This window comes from Mustela erminea, chromosome 3 (genome assembly GCF_009829155.1).
Source record: "Mustela erminea isolate mMusErm1 chromosome 3, mMusErm1.Pri, whole genome shotgun sequence".
Classification (NCBI taxonomy): domain Eukaryota; kingdom Metazoa; phylum Chordata; class Mammalia; order Carnivora; family Mustelidae; genus Mustela; species Mustela erminea.
In genome coordinates, this window is record NC_045616.1 from 13,796,813 (window position 1) to 13,816,739 (window position 19,927).

At 44.7% G+C, this 19,927-nt stretch overlaps 1 protein-coding gene across 1 annotated transcript in view; it reads right to left on the bottom strand.

Moving 5' to 3' along the window:
* CNOT6 (CCR4-NOT transcription complex subunit 6) overlaps positions 1-8,709 on the bottom strand; it is a 76,840-nt gene extending 68,131 nt beyond the window's left edge. The window contains exon 1 of the mRNA XM_032335264.1: positions 8,287-8,709. The gene's annotated coding sequence lies outside the window, so the exon portion shown is untranslated. The remainder of the gene's footprint in view (positions 1-8,286) is intronic.
* Between the last annotated feature and the right edge of the window lie 11,218 nt (positions 8,710-19,927).

The following is a 19,927-nucleotide window of genomic DNA, read 5'->3' on the forward strand; positions in this document are numbered from 1 at the left end:
CATTCTTAGACAAATACAACCTGCCATCTAATCAGCAAAAGCTGAGTGCCCACCAATAAGCAGGGTGGAAAGTCAAAATCATGACTTGTGGGTAAAACCTCACCAAGATCAAAAAGGCAAGGCGAGCAAAACCATCAATCCTAAATGTGCTCCTTAACATGAGATAAGCAACAACCATCTGGGTTATAGCTTCAGCATCAAATAATGGATACCAGAAGTCTTTTCATTTCTTTCTTATCTTTTGTCAGATTTTCCATAATCTATTGGCTTCTCCCTCTCTTACAACAACTCATAATAGTCTGAGGACCACTATTTAGTGGGGATTTGGTCTCTTGGGGCACACAACATTTATTCCAGCTGTTCATTCATATCTACAATCACTTGGGAGGTTTTAATGTACCGGCAATCAGTTTAATCCACTAGTCCTTTTTCCCCTAAAAGAAATTATTCATGAAACGCTGACCTTACATCAAGAAGCCTATAATAACACTGGAAATTGCTCTAAAGCTACTAAGTGGTATTTCAGGAGATTTGCAAAGAAATCTAAAGCAACTCTGTTCAAATGGGAGTTTCACTATACATGGCTTTTTGACTCCATATGTGACTGCCTTTCTTTTCCTACAACAGTGAAACACTTTAAAACTTGATTTTGGGCCAGTATAAAAGTTTTATGTGGACTTTCATGAGGTTTTTGATCCATAACCTAAAAAAGGAATCACAAACATTAAGAATCTCCCAGGTAGCTCTATTCCATCAACATGATTAGCTACCAATGTAAACAGTTATGAGTTTGGGGCAGCAACTGGGTTCCTCCATATTATCAAATCTGTATCAAAGGTGCATTCTAAGCCACATCATCATGAGTGTGTGTTACAATGGAAGTGGGGGGGAGTAGTGAAATGAAGAATACAAACCAGAGTAAAACATACCTGTATCAAGAAAGATGGGTTTACATTCATCTTTAAGGCTAAAGCTTCCTCATTTATAAAATGATATCTAACTCACAATTTTGGTACAAGGATTAACACATGTAAAGCACAATGCCTATCACATCGTTAACATTCAAAAAAGCTATTTTTTTTTCTGTGACTACATATCTCTAAGTCTGAGTTTCTCCAGTTTCCATAAAATTAGAAACGAAGTGCTAATTCTTTAGATGTCCCAAATACAGTTTTCACGTTGCACAATTTTAGATGAAAACACATGAAGAACTATTGTTCCACAAAACATGGCAGTTAGCGTCACCAGATCCTGCTTTGTGAAGCTGTGGTCTTTGCATGCAACTATATACAATCTCATGAAAGAAAAAAATGCCCCCCAAAAAGCTGAGTGCAAATAGTATTTTTTACTTAATGTGAATAAATCTTCATTTCTGTTTGGTCTTCTGTTAGCAGGGACTCCTCTAGTATCTTTTTTTGTCTATCCCACCACACCTCCCCCACTCAAAATCTGCCTAGGTAAAAAATCTATATACAACAGCTAGATGTATCCAAAGAAAAACCTCTAATACTCTTTTTGGATACAAAGATCACCAGCCTATTTTCTTTTTGTTAGATCACCAGGTGCTTGCTTTGTAAGGCATTTATTTGTAGCAACTAACTTTGAAAGAAAATTACTATGCCTGATGATTCCTTCTTTGCTACTATTCTACACTTATGTGTACCTGGGTGGCTCAGTTAGTTAAGGGACCAACTCTTGATTTCGGCTCAGGTCATGATCTGGGGATTGTGGGATTGGGCCACAGGGCTCCTTGATCATCGGGGAGTCTGCTTAGGATTCTCTCATCCTCTTCCTCTGCCCCTACCCTGCTCTCTCACTTGCACTCTCTCTCCAAAAAACAATAATAATAATAAAAGCGCATCAAACATTTAACTCAACTTTGGACTGCTGAGCACAGGACAAGTACAAACTTAGCAAGGTGTATGAGAGCGCCGAATCCTAACCACTAGACCACCAGGGAAGCAAGGTGTATGAAAAGTAAATTTTTAGTCTTCCACTAACTTAAGACTGAAAGTTCTAACATTATGATTTTACATCAGATCCACCTCCAATAAGGACATTTTCCTGTTTCTGAACTTCCATAAAATTCCACAAAGAACATAACTTTATGTGACCAAATAAAAAGGCAGTCATTTAAGCCAATACATGAGGGGAAACTCAGAAATGTAAACATACATATTATAAATTTATTTCCTGTTTTGGACTTAAAGAAAACATAAGGCTGGCAACCAATATAGGTGTCTACCTTCTCTCAACCCTGTCTCTTCTTTAAACTATTACTTTCTTTTCCATTTTAAACTTTTCAAACAGCAGTTTGACCTCCCATTTTTCTTAACCTCCCATTTGCTTAAAACCTAACCTACAGTGACTTCTACCTCCCCGGTCCCAGAAATATTTGCTCTGCTTATATTCAAGTAACTGCCGTATTCTACTAAACCATTCTCAGAACTCATCCTACCCTAAACCCGGCCATCATTTGTCACTACTGAGAATTCCCTCTTGTTCAGCACTCCTACCTCTCCTGGCATCTGTAATTTTGCTCACTCCTATTCTCCTACCTCGTTAACCACTTTATTGCAGTCCTGTCCAAAATGTAATGTTGGCTGCTCCTCAGGATTTCGTTGGTCCTTTTCTCTTCCTGTTGTATACAAAGCTGAGCTCCAAGAGTGTGTTTCAGCCTTAAGGGTATGTATACTTTAATTCTTCTCAACAGGGGCCATAATTCTCAACTGATTCTCAATTGGGGACCCTACCTCCCCGAAAAAGGTGAAAAGCATTTGTTCATACACTCTTCCCAAGTGAACTTCTAACTTCCAAAACTAACTATATACTGACCAAATCTATAAAATCCCCAACCACTCTCTGGTCCAGAAACCTATCAGACATATCCACCTAAATATCCCAAAGGCTATGTGAAACTTAGAATCAAAAGCAAGCTCTTCCACTTTTCTTGCCCAAATCTGCTCTTTTTCCTCTACTTTCCAAGTTAAATCATACCAAGTTACCCAAGATAAAAAAACTTCTGAATGGTACTCTATTTTTATAAGTCATTGTTAATCTGTCCCTAATTCTGATATCTTTCAAATTTATCCTATTCTTTTCCAGCTCCTACTATGTCCTTGACCTCTCACAAGGACTTAAACGAACTCTCTGGCCCCAGTTTCTTGACCCGTTTCATCCAATCTCCATATTTTTACTATGTGACTCCTGAAAAAGTGTGTCACAATTTCCATACCCCTATCCACTTAACCTCTCAATGGATTTCCATTAAAGTCCCCACACTTCAAGAAAAAGCCTAAGACTATTCACCAACTGTTTCTGACCACTCTTCCTGTCCCTCGCATCCTGGCATCTTATGTTAAGTTGTATGTAACCTGACTTTGCACATGTCTCCCCACCATGAAAAGTCCTACCTGGCCTGACAAGTGCCTACCCTGCCCTTCAAAATTCAGCTCAAAGACCTCTGAGATGACTCCATCAAGTTTCCCAAGCAGAATTAGCTGTTCCTTCCTTAGCGTGCCCCAAATGCTTTGTATATATTCCTCATTACTGTATAACCTGATGAGTGCTTTATTGGTTCATTCGGCTTTATACCCCACTATAAATCCACTTGGGACAAAAGACCATAAGCCCCACAAGGATAGCAAGTCTATACATGGCGCCTGACATATGGGTGTCTGTGTATTTTTGGAACTGAGTTTTAGCACTATTTTAAAATGCTGTATTCAAGTATAATTAGTTCTGCTATACTGCTTGTTCTGAAATATGAATTTGTTCCAATGTGATTGATATACCAGGGAATGTGAGCACAATGCAAAATTCTCATTTGCATGCCATTTCCCATTTGCATCTACCACATTACATGAAGGTAGAAAACTGCACCCAGCTGAACTGAGCTGTGCAGAAATACACAAAACACACACACCTCAAACACTACCCGCCCCCTCAGTTCTCCCTGTGTGACATGAGCCACACCCACCCACCCACATCGGTGTTACTTTAACATTCCCTTTGATTTCAGGTAACCTGCCTTCTACCATTTCATAGGAACTCAAAAGCAGCAAACCTTTTCATGCCCATTTCCACAAGCAAACAAGGTCTTTCTCAATGTAAAGTGCCACATTTATTATAGTATTTATGTATTCTTTAGCCATTTCATATGTGTAAAACCATTTTCACCAAGTTTGTTTTTAACAATGAACCACTAAGTCTTTGAGCATTGTGTTTTGATCTCATTTTCCCTGCAAGCCTATAGTTTCCAGTGTACAATTATGCATACCATGGTAACTTTCAGAACCTATATCCTGCTTCACAAAAGAATGGTCTACACAAACTATCAGCTGTATGATGAGCTCTTAGACTTTAAGAAAATTTCAATGTTCCAACTGCAGTACATTACTGGAGAGAAAACTCTGCCCAAGTTTCACATACATACAGCTCATGTCCCAACTGACTATTAGAACAGTCACAACCTTTAAACTTGGTGCCTCTCACTTCTGGTAAACACTTTTCTCCAGCTTGGGCTCCACAGTCCGCCTAAGCCTAACTAACTCAAAAAACAAGTTCTCCCTGCCTGAATTTTCAAGTATACCATATTGTGGGTTTCATTGTTTTGACTGCTTTTTTTATGTGTGTGTGCTGCCATTTTTTTTTAATTTATTGTTTATTTTCACCATAACAGTATTCATTATTTTTTCACCACACCCAGTGCTCCATGCAATCCGTGCCCTCTATAATACCCACCACCTGGTACCCCAACCTCCCACCCACCCGCCAATTCAAACCCCTCAGATGGTTTTTTAGAGTCCATAGTCTCTCATGGACTCCCCTTCCAATTTCCCCCAACTCCCTTCTCCTAACTCCCCATGTCCTCCATGCTATTTGTTATGCTCCACAAATAAGTGAAACCATATAATTGACTCTCTCTGCCTGACTGATTTCACTCAGCATAATTTCTAAGGAAGATGTTTTGACTGCTTTTAACTTCTTCTAAAACATCCTGACAGTTTGATTTTAAATTACTCTGTACTGTAGAGCAATCAGCCAAACCTTCAAGTCCATTATAAAATGAACCACAGAACACAAAAAACACTATACCCAAGTTAAAAAGACTGAGAGTCACTAACTCCATACTATTTTCCTATGTAGGGAATCATTCAATCCTCCACACTGATCCCATAGTATATAAATCATAAATCACCTTGCTCACCTAATAAAAATATTTTGGCTCCCTTCTTTTGGGATAAAGATATGAACTTCAGTTTTAGAAGAGCAAGCGTGGTCCTTCAAAATCTAGGACACAGCTTTGCAGGCTCATCTCCAGTCCCTCTCTCTTTACCAGTATCACCTCACGATGGGCCGTACCCTAACTTCTGGTATCTCATGCACCCACCATTCCCTTGTTTGAAATGACCCCCTCACCCCAGTTTGACAAACACCTATTCTGTGTTATTTTCTGTAAACTGGTACCACACCTTCCACAAATTCATTCATCCTTTCTTCCACTCTCTCATAGCATTTTCTACGCCTACAACACCTATAGGCTACACAGTAAAAATGAAGAATTCATTTCTGAATTTTCAGGGTCCGACGCTGTGTCCAGCATATACTATTCCTTGACACATAAATGAAGTTATCAAGAAAATATAAATGGATGAGGGAGAGGTAAAGACCCCACAAGGGTAAGGTTAAGACAATGCATATATGAGTCCATTTTGGACCCAAATAACTTTCTCCTCTTTAATTATTCAAATACAAAAATATAGTGAATTCCACTCTAATGCACCAGGCTCCGTGTACAGATCTACAGTTTAATTCATTTGGTATTTGATTTCGCAGTGTTTTCTTAACCACGCTTTGTTGTAAAATGGCTACCTTCATAAAGTGAGAAGCAGGCAAGGTTAAAGAAAAAAGTGTATCAAAAGAGGAAGCTAAGGATTTGAAAACTGAAATTGAAACTTTTTTCTAGACAAATAACATAAAATTCCATTCACAACAAAAAAGTGTACATACCCACAAATCCAAGTCTCTTCTGCATTAAAATACATATCCTTAGCCGAACCTATTTGGACTTTTCCAAAGTGATAAACACTTCAAAAGCAGAGTTTCCCAGTGTACCCTGCACCTGGGAAAGTTACAAGTGCGAGGATACTGGTCACTCACCCCTCATGGCCCAAGGGCTACTAGGAGGGCACTGACCATCTATTCCAGTATGCCTTACATACATGATCCCTTTCTACTGCACTACGATAAGAAAACCCTTATGCTTCACAGAATATAAGAAGGTTAACATGTGTATTGTGGGATGCCTAAGCACTGATCAAAAGGCGTATTTATGCCTTTTTTTTTATGCCTTTTTTTAAATTTGCAGTCAGGACCACATTGTATAACCAACCCCATCTCTAGTCAAGAGAATATAGTCTGAAATTTCCCAATAATTGTAGTTTTAATGTGCCACCAAGATTTAAGAAACCTGAAAACACCTACAAACCAAACAGGCATTCAAAAGGGCTTCTTCATCTACATTAGCACAGATCAAGATATTTCTGAAACTCTGCAAGCATCAACTTCCAGAACGAATCTTCTCAGTCTCACGAGAAAATGTCTTCTACCGCACCCTTATTTCAGACTACTTCATTTAGTATCTTGTTCACCTGTGAACTGAAGAGACACAATGACCACAAGTAACTTCTACCCATTAAAACACCCCGGCCCTCCCCAAAGAACTGATCTCCAGCAAATACCTCACATTCTCCTGTGCTTTCCCTCCTAACTGCAAGCACCTTGGGCGAGTCACGTAAACCTTTCTGGGTCTCAGTTTCCACACCGGTAGCTTTTCAAAGATTTTGTTTAGAGCAGGTTGATTGGACTAGATCACTGATCTAAAAATACTGAGCAATTGTCATTCTACAGTCATCACACTCTGAAGACGTGGTAACTGCTCTGACAACAACTACAAAGAAAGTCTTCAGAACCTTTTGACGCATGACCACACCGGCCTCGAGCGCCTACAAAACTGTTGTGAAATGGTAAACCCTAGCATGCTGTGATAAAAACCCAGCATTACTGCGGCCCCATTTTAGTTCTCACTTGTTCATATTCCCTTCCTTCCTCAGCAAAGTCAAGTCTCCAGACACAAGAATGCAAGAAATTCCACACTAGCACTAGTGAGACAACCCACCCAGAAAACAGGTAAGTATGGGAACTCAAATTCAAGCAGACTGTTTAAACCGGGTCAGCTTCACATGGTAAATCCAAGAAGGTCAAGCAAGAGAACTATTCACAATGTTGACATCTGCTCTAACAGTTAAAGAAAGGGTCACAGGTGTTGGAGAGCAGACTCCCTGGGGAAGCGGAGGGAGGGAAAGAGTCAAAGCGCGCACGCGCGGGGGGGGGGGGTGTCCCAGAGAAAATGACCATTGGCGTTTAGAAATAAAAAGGGAGAGGGGCACCTGTGTGGCTCAGTGGGTTAAGCCTCTGCCTTAGTCTCAGGTCATGAACTCAGGGCCCTGGGATTGAGCCTCACATTGGGCTCTCGCAGAGAGCCTGCTTCCCCCTCTCTCTCTGCCTGCCTCTCTGCCTACTTGTGATCTCTCTCTGTCAAATAAATAAATAAAATCTTTCAAAAAAAAAAAAAAAGAAAGAAAGAAAGAAATAGGGAGAGACGCGGGTTGGGGTTACGGGAGAAAATTGCTTCAAAGTAATTAGGGCTGCCTCCAAGCTGTGAGCAATACTAGAAATCCCTTCATCTGGCGCTAAGTGCCTCTTCAGCCAGGTCCTTGTCACTCCCATCCCCTCCCTGGAAATCTGCGTTAAACTGAATTTTAAGTACTTTTGGGATGCGGGGGGGTCAACAGTTGGTTTCCCGCGTTGCGGTAACTGCGAAGTTCCACACTCCACGACGCACGGTCCCACAGGGCCACTCCGCCAAAGTTGCCAACCATCCTGGCCAACAGTCCCAGACACCCCCTCGCCGCCTCCGGGCGGCCGCAGCCGGGGTCCCCCGGCCAGGGCGCCCCGTCCCCGCCCCCTGAGCGCCCCCGCCCTCGCCGTCAATCAACGCCCCCGCTCCCCGGCCGGGCGCGGGGGGCGCGGCCTGCGACCCGGCCGAATCACCATGGCGGCGCGTACAGAGGCCCCCAACAGCCGCCAGCTCTGCCGCCCACAGAATTCAAGTGGCTCGCGCCACGGCCCCGCGCGCCTCCGGGCGGCGCGACAGAGCGGGGGCCCGTGCGTGGCCAGTGCGGGGAGCAGCGCCCGGCCGGGCCTCGGGCCCCGCTCGCTCACCTCTCGGGGTGCGCCGCCTTCCTCCGCCGCTGCCGCCGCCTCCTCCCTGTGAGTGCAGCGGGGTCTGACCTGTGGAACCACCATACCAGTCCCGCCCGCTGCTGCAGCGCCGCCGCCGCCGCTCCTCCGCCGCCTCAGCCGCCGCTCTTTGTTCCCCCTCCGAGCGCCACCGCGTCAGCCGCCCGCCTCAGCCGCCCTGACGGGCCGCCACTACGCCCTCCCGCCCTGTCGGCCCCCGGCCTCGCCCTCCTCGCTGCGCCCGCTGCCGCCTTCGCCTCCGCGCCGCCGACGCCGCCGCCACCGACGCCGCCGCCTCCTCCTTCGCGCCCCCCTCGTTTTCATTGAAAGCAAACAAGCATCATGGCGGCGGCCGCCGTCCCCCAGCCAGCAAGCTCCCGGACAGCCGCCGCCGCTCCAACATCCCGACCGCCCATTGGCCGCCGCCGCCGGGCGCGACCATTAGTTGTCCGGAGGGGTGGCTCGCTCCGCACGCCGCTCGCCAAGCCCCGCCCCCTTGCGCCCCCCGCGCTGGGCGAAGGTGGGCCGGCCCGGCGCGAGCTCCTTCGCGCTCCTCTCCGCGGCTTCACTCTTGCTCCTTCCCCGCTCCGTCCTCTTCTCTACCTGCCTCCCTTTTCCGCATCTATTCCCCCTGCCGCCCTTTTTGGGCTTGGGCTGCTCACTTTTGTCTCCTCTCTCCGCTTCTTGCCCTCGATCCCCTGCGCCTTCGTTCTCCCGGCCATCGCGTAGAGACGCGCACCGGCTCTCCGACTGGACTTGAGCCAGCGCCTGTGATCCGCCTCGAAAGGAGACACTCGGTCGTGCACAGTCAGATGCGTGATGCTCCTTCCTGCCTGGAATATGCAGAAAAAAGTTAATTAGCGTCCCCTTTCGGTCCCGTAACTTAAGGGACAGTTCTGCTGGTGGGATCCCAGCCCAAGAAACTGTCCGCGGCTGCCTTCAGAAATCCAGCGGTTCGGTGCAGGTGGTGGTTGGAGGTGAGCAGAGATCGATGGTAATGGTGCGGGCCTCGGTGCACATTAGCTGGTTAGCTGGTTAACCAGCTGGTTAGCTGGTTGAGGCCCTGCACTGCAGCCAGAATGTCGAGATGTATCAGGCTCCACCCTGCCCCGAGTAAGCTCCCAGTCTAGGAAAAGAGAGAGACCCAAGCCAAGGGGCGTGGTGAGGAGGAAAAGGATCGCAGTCTGCCCACTACAGGGCAAACGAGGATGGGCCACGGTCTCCTTCCTGAAAAATCCACCCTGGAGAAGTGGGTATGAAATGGGTTCCGGGAGTGAACAACAGCAACAAAGTGAGACACCCCCTCCCTGAAGGCCGACTTGGGCTACGAGGACATGGAAATGGGTGGCTGCTTCCTGCTGGGGCAGCAGAGAACTGGAAGAGCAAGGAGAAGATTGGAGGACCAAAGCTGTTGGAGTTCTGTGCTTGCCTCTCTCCAGCATGACCCGTATTCTTCCAAGAAATCAAGTGACAGCCCAGTCTTCAAGTGCCAGAGGACCGTGGACAGGGCAGGGCAACACCAAAGCCCCAGGGGGTGGGGGTGGGGTGGAGATTGAGAAAACAAGTGCAGACTGACCTCTGGGCATCCCTCCACATCCTTCAACCCCAGGCCTCCCAGTACTGGCCCCATGCAGTCCCTGCTATTCAGTATCACCTGGCTGAGGGGCTGACATCCATCTGGGTCTCTAACCCCATTTGAGTAGTGCCCTGGCAACCTGTGTTCTAGCCTGAACAGAGGAATGACTTTTTGTAATTCGTCTGCTCAGAGGAAACTACTTTTTACAGTTGGCACAGTGTGTATGGAGGAGGAGAGTCCGCAACCAAAAACTTCATGCATAAAGCAACTTTTTTTATATCTCATGATTCTGGTGCCTACCTAGACAGTTCTGCTGGTCTCACTGGGGTCTCATGTCTATTTGTGAGATGGTGGCTAGGGATTGAGTGTCTGCCACATCAGGGCCCCCCAAGGAGACCTCTATCTGTATAGTATCTCATCCTCCTGCTTTTCTGGGGCCTCTCCCCACCCCAAGGATGTCCTACCTAGCAACCCAGGATTCCACAAGGGGGGGGAAGAGGTAGCAGCAGGCCTTCTGAGGAATATCACATTCTTGGTGTTCTATTGGTCAGAGCAGTCACAAGCCCAGTCCAGATTCAGGAAGAGAAGACAGAAGCAAGGCAGGAGCTGCACACACATACAGGGAAGATGGACTTACCTGGGGACATCCCGGTAGGCTAGGTACCAGTGGCCCTGCCTGAGCACATCCTGTTCTTTGAGAAGAGAAACCATCAGATGTCTTGCCTTCCCAGATTCACATTAAAGAGCCCCTCGTGTTAGGCAGGACCTCCCATTGCAAGTTATAAAACCCTAACTCAAATGGGCTGTATGCAGAAAGAGATCATTATGCCTTCAGGTGTCCCATAACTGAAAATTTCAGGCATCATGTGATGTCATCAACAATATCAATTACCCCCCCCTACTGTGCTCCTCCACACAACTGGCCCCACACAGGCTTTGTGAGCAGGCAGGGAAGATGGCCAATAGCATCTGCTTTAACCATATTCCACCAGTTTCTCTGCATGGATAGAGAGGGTACCTCTTTCCTCATTGTTCCAGCAAAAAGTCCAGGACAGGCTCTCATTGGCTTGGCCTTAGCCCCATCTCTTCCCCATGCAGCAGGGTGTGAGGTCAGCCCCACATGAACCAGATGCATTGAGAGTGGGGAAGGGGTTCCTCAGGGACAGCTGAGGACAGCCAGAGAACAGGAGCAGATTCCACCTCACCATTCTTGAAAGGCTTCTCTAGAAGAGTTGGTCACTGTCTCCTCAGGCACCCCCACCATTTTTCCCTCCATAAGGACACTTAGTAGATGATTTTCTCACCTCCCCTGCCAGGCCGTGAGCTATGCGTAAGTCTGGCTCATGTTGTTGCCTTCATACCACCAACTGGGGCTGCTTTTGAGGCTTCCCAACCTGCAGGTTTTCCCAGTTTCTTCCTCTATTATGAGAACCTTACTGCTCAGGTCCAGGGGTAGGCATGAGACCCAAGCAGGACCCATCTGGGATCGATTCATGAAAATAGGAAGAGAATCCTGGCTCCACTGGGAGGCTAAGCGAGGACAGTATGAAATGGTGGCGACCAGCGCATCTTCCCACCACGTGGAGAGATGACAGATGATAAAGAGAGAATGTCTTGATGACACAAAGCCTTGGTGCTGGATGCCAAGGTCCCAGTTTTGGTAGTCTTCCTTTTAGCCTGTGACCTTTCCCAAGGACATGTCTGATGAATGCATTTTTTGCCTGAGTTGAGCCTCTGCCACTTGTGATCAAAATACTTCTAATCTGATGCTCACTTAATTGAATAGTGGGTGGGTGGATAAATAGTAAAGACAGACAGCCAAATGCCGGCCCTGATCACCGATGTTGCTCTAGTGTCTATTTCTCACACATGGCTGGAGCATTGGAATTCAAACTCAGGATCAATGTAGGATCCGGACCGTAACTTTATGGGTCCAGCAACTAGAGTCATCAAAAGATGGGCAGAGTTGGTCAAACTGACTATAGTAACTAAAATTCACAGGAGGCTGTCTAATGAAACAGGTTCCAAAGTTTATTTGCAAGACAAAGCCAACCACTGTGTGACCAGAATGTTTGCTGTGGAAGATCTGCACATCTTCAGCCCATAAGGAAGTACAAAGTCATACTAGAGGTTGCTTGGTGAGCCCAAAGTATGGATCCTGGCCACTCAGCTTTGACAGTCTGATGCCTTCTCTCAGGGCGGAGACTTGCTGGCTAGGGACCAAAATCCCTTATCCCCACCCAGTGTAGAAGACATGGATCCACCCTGGCCATCTGTCTCTTCTCCAGCCCCAAGGCCTCCAGGCCACAGTTTTCTCCATATAGGTCCTTTGCCCATTGTTTTAACCTGCAACTCAAACAGCTTAAGATAAGAAAGTAGTAAGAAAAAAAAAAAAAAGATAAGAAAGTAGTTCCCTGGCCCAAATGGCTTTAGAAGGCCAGGAAACATACACAAGCTTTAGGTGTGGCTTGATCTGGGGGCTAATGCTTCTCTCAGTTCTGCTCACCTCCACATTGATTCTATCATCAGGGGCCACCCTGAAGCAGAATGGATCCCAGCTCCTACCAGGTCCAAGCCCAGTGGGAGAGCTTCCCTCAACAGATAAATAGACATCCTGGATCTGACTATCATCTTCATGCCTGAACCAAATGTCATGTTCAGGTCAATGTTCTACCCTGGCCAGGAAGAAGTCACACACCCACTCTTGGATCTGGATTGTCTTCAAGCTCACTCAAAGCACATATGGAAAGAATTGGGGGGTCCCCAAGAAACTGAGGATACTTCTGCCAGAAGAAAGGAATGATGCAGGAAGAAGCAGAGGTCTACCAGCTACAGCTGCTCGGATCCCCTGCCAGCTGCTTCTCCAAGAACCCATCCAGTCCTGGTCTCACTCCTAGTACAGAGTGAGGAGAAGGTGCTTCCATGCCTCAGAATGTGGGAGGCGGGGTGGGGCTCTTCTGGTTCAGAGCTTGGATGCACTGAGAATTAGAGAATTAATGGGAAGAGGGAAAAGCTGCAAATCCATTTCTGTTTTTAAGTGTATGTTTTTGTTTTTCTGAGACCAAAACCCCTTTTTCCCTGTTATAAAACTAATTTGCAGTCATGGTTTAAAAAATAGTTAAAACCAAACAGCAGAAAGGCATGAAGAAGAAAGTAGATGTTTCATCTCTGGCCCTGCTCCAGCCACACTCCCTAGAGATTTGAATTGATTGCAATTGCTTTGGCCTTAAATAATGAAACAAAACAAATAAACACATCCAAACACCTTCAAGTATGCTTACTGGATGAGGTACTTACTGACTCTGAGACTGAAAGTCCAAATGTAGGGCAGCCATTAGGGTTATTTGATTTAAAGCCTATGGGCAGATTAATCACTGATACTACTCTGGACAAAAAAAAAATTGGGGCTCAGTGGATTAAGCCGCTGCCTTCGGCTCAGGTCATGATCTCGGGGTCCTGGGATCGAGTCCCACATCGGGCTCTCTGCTCAGCAGGGAGCCTGCTTCCCTCTATCTCCCTCTCTGCCTGCCTCTCCGTCTGCTTGTGATCTCTCTCTGTCAAATAAATAAATAAAATCTTTAAAAAATATATTTTGTTCCTTTGCTACTTATTATGGGATATGTGGGGTGTTGGAGTGATGCCAGGAGACTGAATGTGGGTCCGTCCAGAGATGGTTGGGGCCATGGGGTTTCTTTGGGGGGCGGGGGGGAGCTGAGGTGACAAAAGTCTCAAGTTTCTTTATGAACAATTTGATTTGTGGGTCACTTTCTGAATTTATTAGGATTTACGATTGATTCAGTTTCTGGAATAGAAACCTGACTCATAATTCAAGCAGAAATAGGAACTTACTGCCTCAGGGTAATGCTGGCTGCTCTAATAAATAGATACAAAATATCTTGCTTGTGTAACAATCCTTTCAGCAGATGACTTTCTTCCATGTAGAAAGATCTGGAGACTTAGGCCCCTTCGTCTTGTGGCTTTGTCATCCCCTAGGACAAAAGTTCTTATGGGGGGTGGGGGAGGGCCCATATACTCCTAAGGGATCTGTGCACAGACCTCAAGGTGGGAGGCTGTGTACCCATTTGAGAATATTTTCACATTTCCTGCTATTTTGAATCTAGGTAACAATCCCAGGAGAATGAGTAGTACCTGTTAACTATCACCAGTGGAAACCCCAGCCTGACAGTTCAATATCCTACCATAATCATTGGTGAGATCTTCTCCCACACACACACACAATGAAGTTTTTTCTTTTTTGATTAGGGTGAAATTCACATAACTTAAAATTACCTGTTTGTTTGTTTGTTTTTTAAGATTTTATTTGAGAAAGAGAGGGAGAGAGCACAAGCAGGGAAAGTGGAAGACAGAGGGAGAGAGAACCAGACCACCCACAGAGCAGGGACCCTGATGTGGGGCTTGATCCCAGGACCCAGGATCATGACCTGAGCCAGAAGCAGATGGTTAACCCACTGAGCCACCCAGGCACCCCAAATTAACCATTTTAAAGTGTACAATTCAGTGGTATTTAGTATATTCACAGTGTTGAACAACCCTCTTTAGCTGGAAAACATTGTCATCATCCTAACCTGTGGAGAGCCATCCAGCAGATGCAAGGAGTCACGTAGACGAAAATGCCTGAAGGTTGAGGAAGTGAGAATGATTGGCTAGGTAGGGTATGGGTGCGCTCGTGGCTGACACATGAACAGCACCAGGAGCCAAGAGAGAAACGCATGATTACTGCTTGAAAACAATAGAGCCCTACGTGGTTACATAAGGGTCCACGAGGAGACCGCGTGCACGGGGCAGTGATTGGATAGTCAGGCTGGACTGCTTACATGTATATATTGCCAGAACTTGCTTGAAGGAGATCCCTAATAAAGAAGTTTGCCACTCATCACGTTTGCGGGTCGTTCTTGCTGGCGAGAGCGACACTAACCGAAAATGTTGGGGATATCTTGAACTATCATTTTCATTCAACTACTACTTTGAAAATGTGGTAGCTATTAGAGCCTCCAGTAGATCTTGTTACTTGATATGCTATTCAAATGCATAAATATTATGCCATAATGCTTAGAATATTTTGGTAACTGTATTTTGGAGTAACTGATTTCTTTTGTAATCCTATGTATTTTATTTTATGCTTTTTACTTAAAAAGAAACATTGTTCTGTACAAGGGTCTATAGACTTTACTAGACTACCAAGAAGCCTCGTGGCATAAAATATGTCAAGAATCCCTGCTCCAGGCTTTGAAGCCCTCTGTATCTACCTGGTAAACAGGACAGAGAAAGAGCTAGCTCAGCTTGAAGCCACCCATAGCACTCCTTCCCACACTCCAGTGATGAGAACTAGTCACGTATCCCACCAAATGCAAAAAAAGACTTGGGAAAGATTTCACAAGCTTGGGAAAGAACTTACTTGATTCTGCCTGAGCTGATTCTGTCTCAGCAATTAATCTATACAATGGAGGGAACAGCATGAATTTTGTTGAATGAACTTCTCAGCCATGATCACCTCATTGGGTACCAGATATCCACATGCACACCTCTTCCAACAAAGCATACCTCCTCTTCCTGTCCCCAAGGAAGGTCCCATCTATCACTGCCTCCTTCCCTTAGTCTTTCTGTTGTCCTACTACCTGGAGCTTGAAGCTGCCATCTTAGACCATGAGAATGAGCCCATGAAGTCAGAATAAAAATGGAAGCTGGAAGAAACCTAGTTTCTGAGCCTTTTGTGGAGGAGAGGCACCATACCAGCTCTAGACTGAATTCCTTCAGAATCGAGCTGTGTATTTGGCAGGAGATAAGATTGATGTCCTGCCATGCACAAACCAAATCTTGCTGACAGAAAAGTAGATCGAGAGTGTTGCCTTCCAAACCAAGTTAATTATTTAAAAAATAGCCTCTATTTCATTAGGTTGTGAAATTTGGTGATGAGCAGACCACAAGAGCAAACAAGGAAATGACTCAAGTCTTAAGATTTTAAAACTTTGTCTAGGCAAGATCTTTGGCTATGAGTACTCTCATATGGAATTAATAAAGCACAAATAGAATGGAAGCCTAGTAAGTTTTGGAGGGAAATATATTGCCAAGGGAACAACCAATATGGCCCACAACTCCATTATTTAACCCTGAAAGCAACATCCAGTTTCTCAAACCTGCACCAGCAGGAAGCAGGCACTCTAACTCCCAAGTCGACTGTGATCACGAAAGAAAATAGACCTTCCAGAAAGTAAGGATAAAGCTATAGAGGCCAGTGGGCAAAGGACTGCCAGGTGGTTGGGCCAATAACTTACTCTACCTCCAGAGAAGTGTTCCTAGAAAACCAGATGGGCAAGAACCAGTGACAACTGGGTAGCCACCATCCTCTCACTTTCCTCTTTTTGAAGTTTTTCCAGAGGCCAAAAGGGTAAATTGTCCTGGGACCACAGGATAACTCTTCTAAAGGAATAATAATTTTTAAAAAGCATATATATATATTTTTAATGTAACTGATGCCAATTTCTGATTTTGAAATTTGGCCTTGCTTATTTTCCTTCATAGGAGTTCCATTTCCACTTAAAAAAATAAACAAACACTTCTCGGGGTACCTGGGTAGCCTAGTCATTAAGTGTTTGCCTTCGGCTCAGGTTCCTGGGATCAAGACCCGCGTCAGTCTCCCTGCTTGGCTTCTCTCTCTCCCACTCCCCCTGCTTGAATTCCCTTTCTCACTATCTCTCTCTGTCAAATAAATAAAATCTTAACACACACACACACACACACACACACACACACTCTTCTCATTTTAAGTTAATTATAGAATCACATGAGATTGCAAGGAAATGTGCCAAGAGGTCCCATGCACCCTTCACCCAACCTCCCCCGATGCTCACATCTTGCATAGCTATAGTACAATGTCAAGACCAGAAAGCTAACAGTAGGCACAAACCACTGAATTTGATATTTGGATTTCACCAGTTTATATGCATTTGCATGTGCAAGCATGTGTGTGTGTGTGTGTGTGTGTGTGTGTGTGTGTAGCTCTGTGTAATTTTGTCCCATGTGTAGCTGTGGCACAATCAAGATAATTCACCTCCATACTCCCTTGTGCTGCCCTCTTATAGCCACATCCTTCCCTCCCCCACCCATCCCTAGCCGGGGTCAACCATTTACCTCATCTCTCTAATTCTGTTATCTCACAAATGCTAATAGATGGAATTATGCTGTGTGTATCCTTCAGATATGGCTTTGCATGACTTCCTTGCTGTTCATTTGTTTTGTCACTTATCCTTCAGATATGGCTTTGCATGACTTCCTTGCTGTTCATTTGTTTTGTCACTTTTACCACTGAGTCGTATTCTACTGTAGGGACATACCACAGTTTATTTAACCATTCATCAGCTGAAAGACAATAAAGTCATTTCTAGTTTGGGGCTATGATGCATGAGGCTACTAAATATTCATGAGCAAGCTTCCGTGTGAAAATAATTTTTCAGTATTCTGTGATAAAGTCTCAAGAGTGGCATTGCTGGTGCGTATGATAACTACACTTTTTTTAGTTTTAAAAGGAACTATTTTCCAGAGTAGCTGAATGTTAATATATACAGATAGATAGATAGATAGATAGATATAAAAAATAGGGGCTAGGGCAGACAGAGGGAGTAGGCTCTCCACCAAGCAAGGAGCCCGATGCAGGACTCGATCCCAGGATCCTGGAATCACGACAGCCAAAGGCAGATGCTTGAATGATTGAGCCACCCAGGCGTTCCTAAGAGTGGCTGTATATTTTAACTGTATTCCTTTAGGGGAGGCCAGACATAGGTCAAGAGAGAAAAAACAAAGAATTTTATAGTATTATTGCTCAAAGTTCAATGAGGAGGATGTGCACTCCACATTGGGCCACAGAGGGAAACACCAGGATTGGTCAGGAGGCAGCGAGAGGGGACAACTGTGGTCAACACCTTTGTTGTGATTTCCGCAGGAAAGAATGGGCAAGGCAGGGTAAACAAGTTTTGGAGTGGCTGATTTGAATCATTTCAGTGGGCTCTGGGGCATAGGGACTGCCCGGGGCTGGCCCTGGGGTGACGAGGACAGGTGTATAGTAGTCAGCCCAATAAAAACGTAGCTGGGATGTGGGCATAGTTGGATTCCTGGAGAACGGACTAGTGTCCAGCCAGAATTTTTTACCCAAACAGTGTTTTCTAAAAATTATATGACACTGTATTATGTCACATTTCTCACCAGTGATGATGCAGTTTCTCCCCATCTTTATTAGCATTTCAGTTATTACTAGTTTGATCATTCTGATAAGTATGTCTCCTTGTGTTTTTTTTTTTTTAAAGATTTTATTTATTTGAGAGACAGAGATCACAAGCAGGCAGAGAGGCAGGCAGAGAGAGGAGGAAACAGGCCCCCTGCAGGGCAGAGAGCCCATGTGGGGCTCAATTCCAGGACCCTGAGATCATGACCTGAGCTGAAGGCAGAGGCGTTAACCCACTGAGCCACCCAGGTGCCCCTCTCCTTGTGGTTTTAACTGGCATTTTTCTACCCGTGAGTGCTGTTGAACAGCTCTCCATTTGCTATCTGCTTCTCTGCCATCTCTATATCTTCTTTGATAAAATCCCCCTGTGTGTCTTTTGCCCATTTCCTAATTGGATCGTTTGTCTTTTTAATGTCAGGTTTTTAGAGTTCTTTATATATTCAAGATACAAGTCCCCTATCAGATATGTGACTTGCAAATATTTTCTCCCAGTCTGTAATTGGTGTTTTCATACTTTTAACGGGGTTTACTGCTGAGCAAAAGTTTTTAAAATTTGATGAGATCCAATTAATCAATCATTCCTTTGATGGATCATTCTCTTGATATCAAATGTAAGAACTCTTTACCAGAATATTTTGCCAGAACACAGAATATTTTCTCTAATTTTTTTCTAGAAGTTTTCTAGCTTTACATCTTACATTTAAGTCCATGATCCATTTTGAGTTAAAATTTGTATAAAATGGGAGGCTTGGTTCAAGGCTTTTATTTGTTTGTCTTGGCTATGGATGCCTAATTGTTCCAGTTCTATTTACTGAAGAGCTTGTCCTTCTCTCCTTGAATTGCTTTTATTCCTATCTCAAAAATTAATTTGGCGTGTTTATGTGGGTCTTTTAAAAAATTCTGTTTCATTGATCTGTGTGACCATACCTCTGCTGATATCACAGTGTTTTGATTACTGTAACTCATGTTAACATCCAGAAGAATGATTACTCTCGCTTTCTGTTTATTTTAAAAATAGTTTGGGTGGCTCAGTTGGTTAAGCAGCTGCCTCTGGCTCTGGTTATGATCCCAGGGTCCTGGGTCAAGTCCCATGGTTGGCTCCCTACTCAGCAGGGACCCTGCTTCTCTCTCTCTCTCTCTCTAACCCTCTGCCCACATGCATGCTTTCTCTCTCTCAAATAAATAAATAAAATCCAAGGGGCGCCTGGATGGCTCAGTGGGTTAAACCTCTCCCTTTGGCTCAGGTCATGATCTCGGCGTCCTGGGATCGAGCCCCATGTCCTGGGATCAAGCCCCATGTCCGGAATCTCTCCTCGGCAGGGAGCCTGCTTCCCTCTCTCTCTCTCTGCCTGCCTCTCTGCCTGCTTGTGATCTCTGTCTGTCAAATAAATAAATAAAATCCTTAAAAAATAGTTGGGGCCATTGTAGAGCCTTTCCCTTTCCACATAAATAGTAAGCATTTTTATACCTATAAGATTAACCTTGCTGAAATTTTTATAGGAATTGAGATAAATCTATAGATAAATTTGGAAAAATTGACATCTTTACCATATTGACTCTAAAATCTTAAACCTGGTATGTCTCTCTAATCTCTCAATTTCATTTATCAGCATTTTATATTTTATCCTACAGATATTGTATGTGTTTTACTAGATTTATACCTGAGTATTTCATTGCTTTGAAGCAATTTTAAATAGTATTTTTGATTTTGATTTTTACTTGTTTAGTGTCTGTAGATAAAAATATATTTGATTTTTGCATGGCAATTTTGGATTCGGCCATCTTACTGAACTCACCTATTAGTTCTTGGT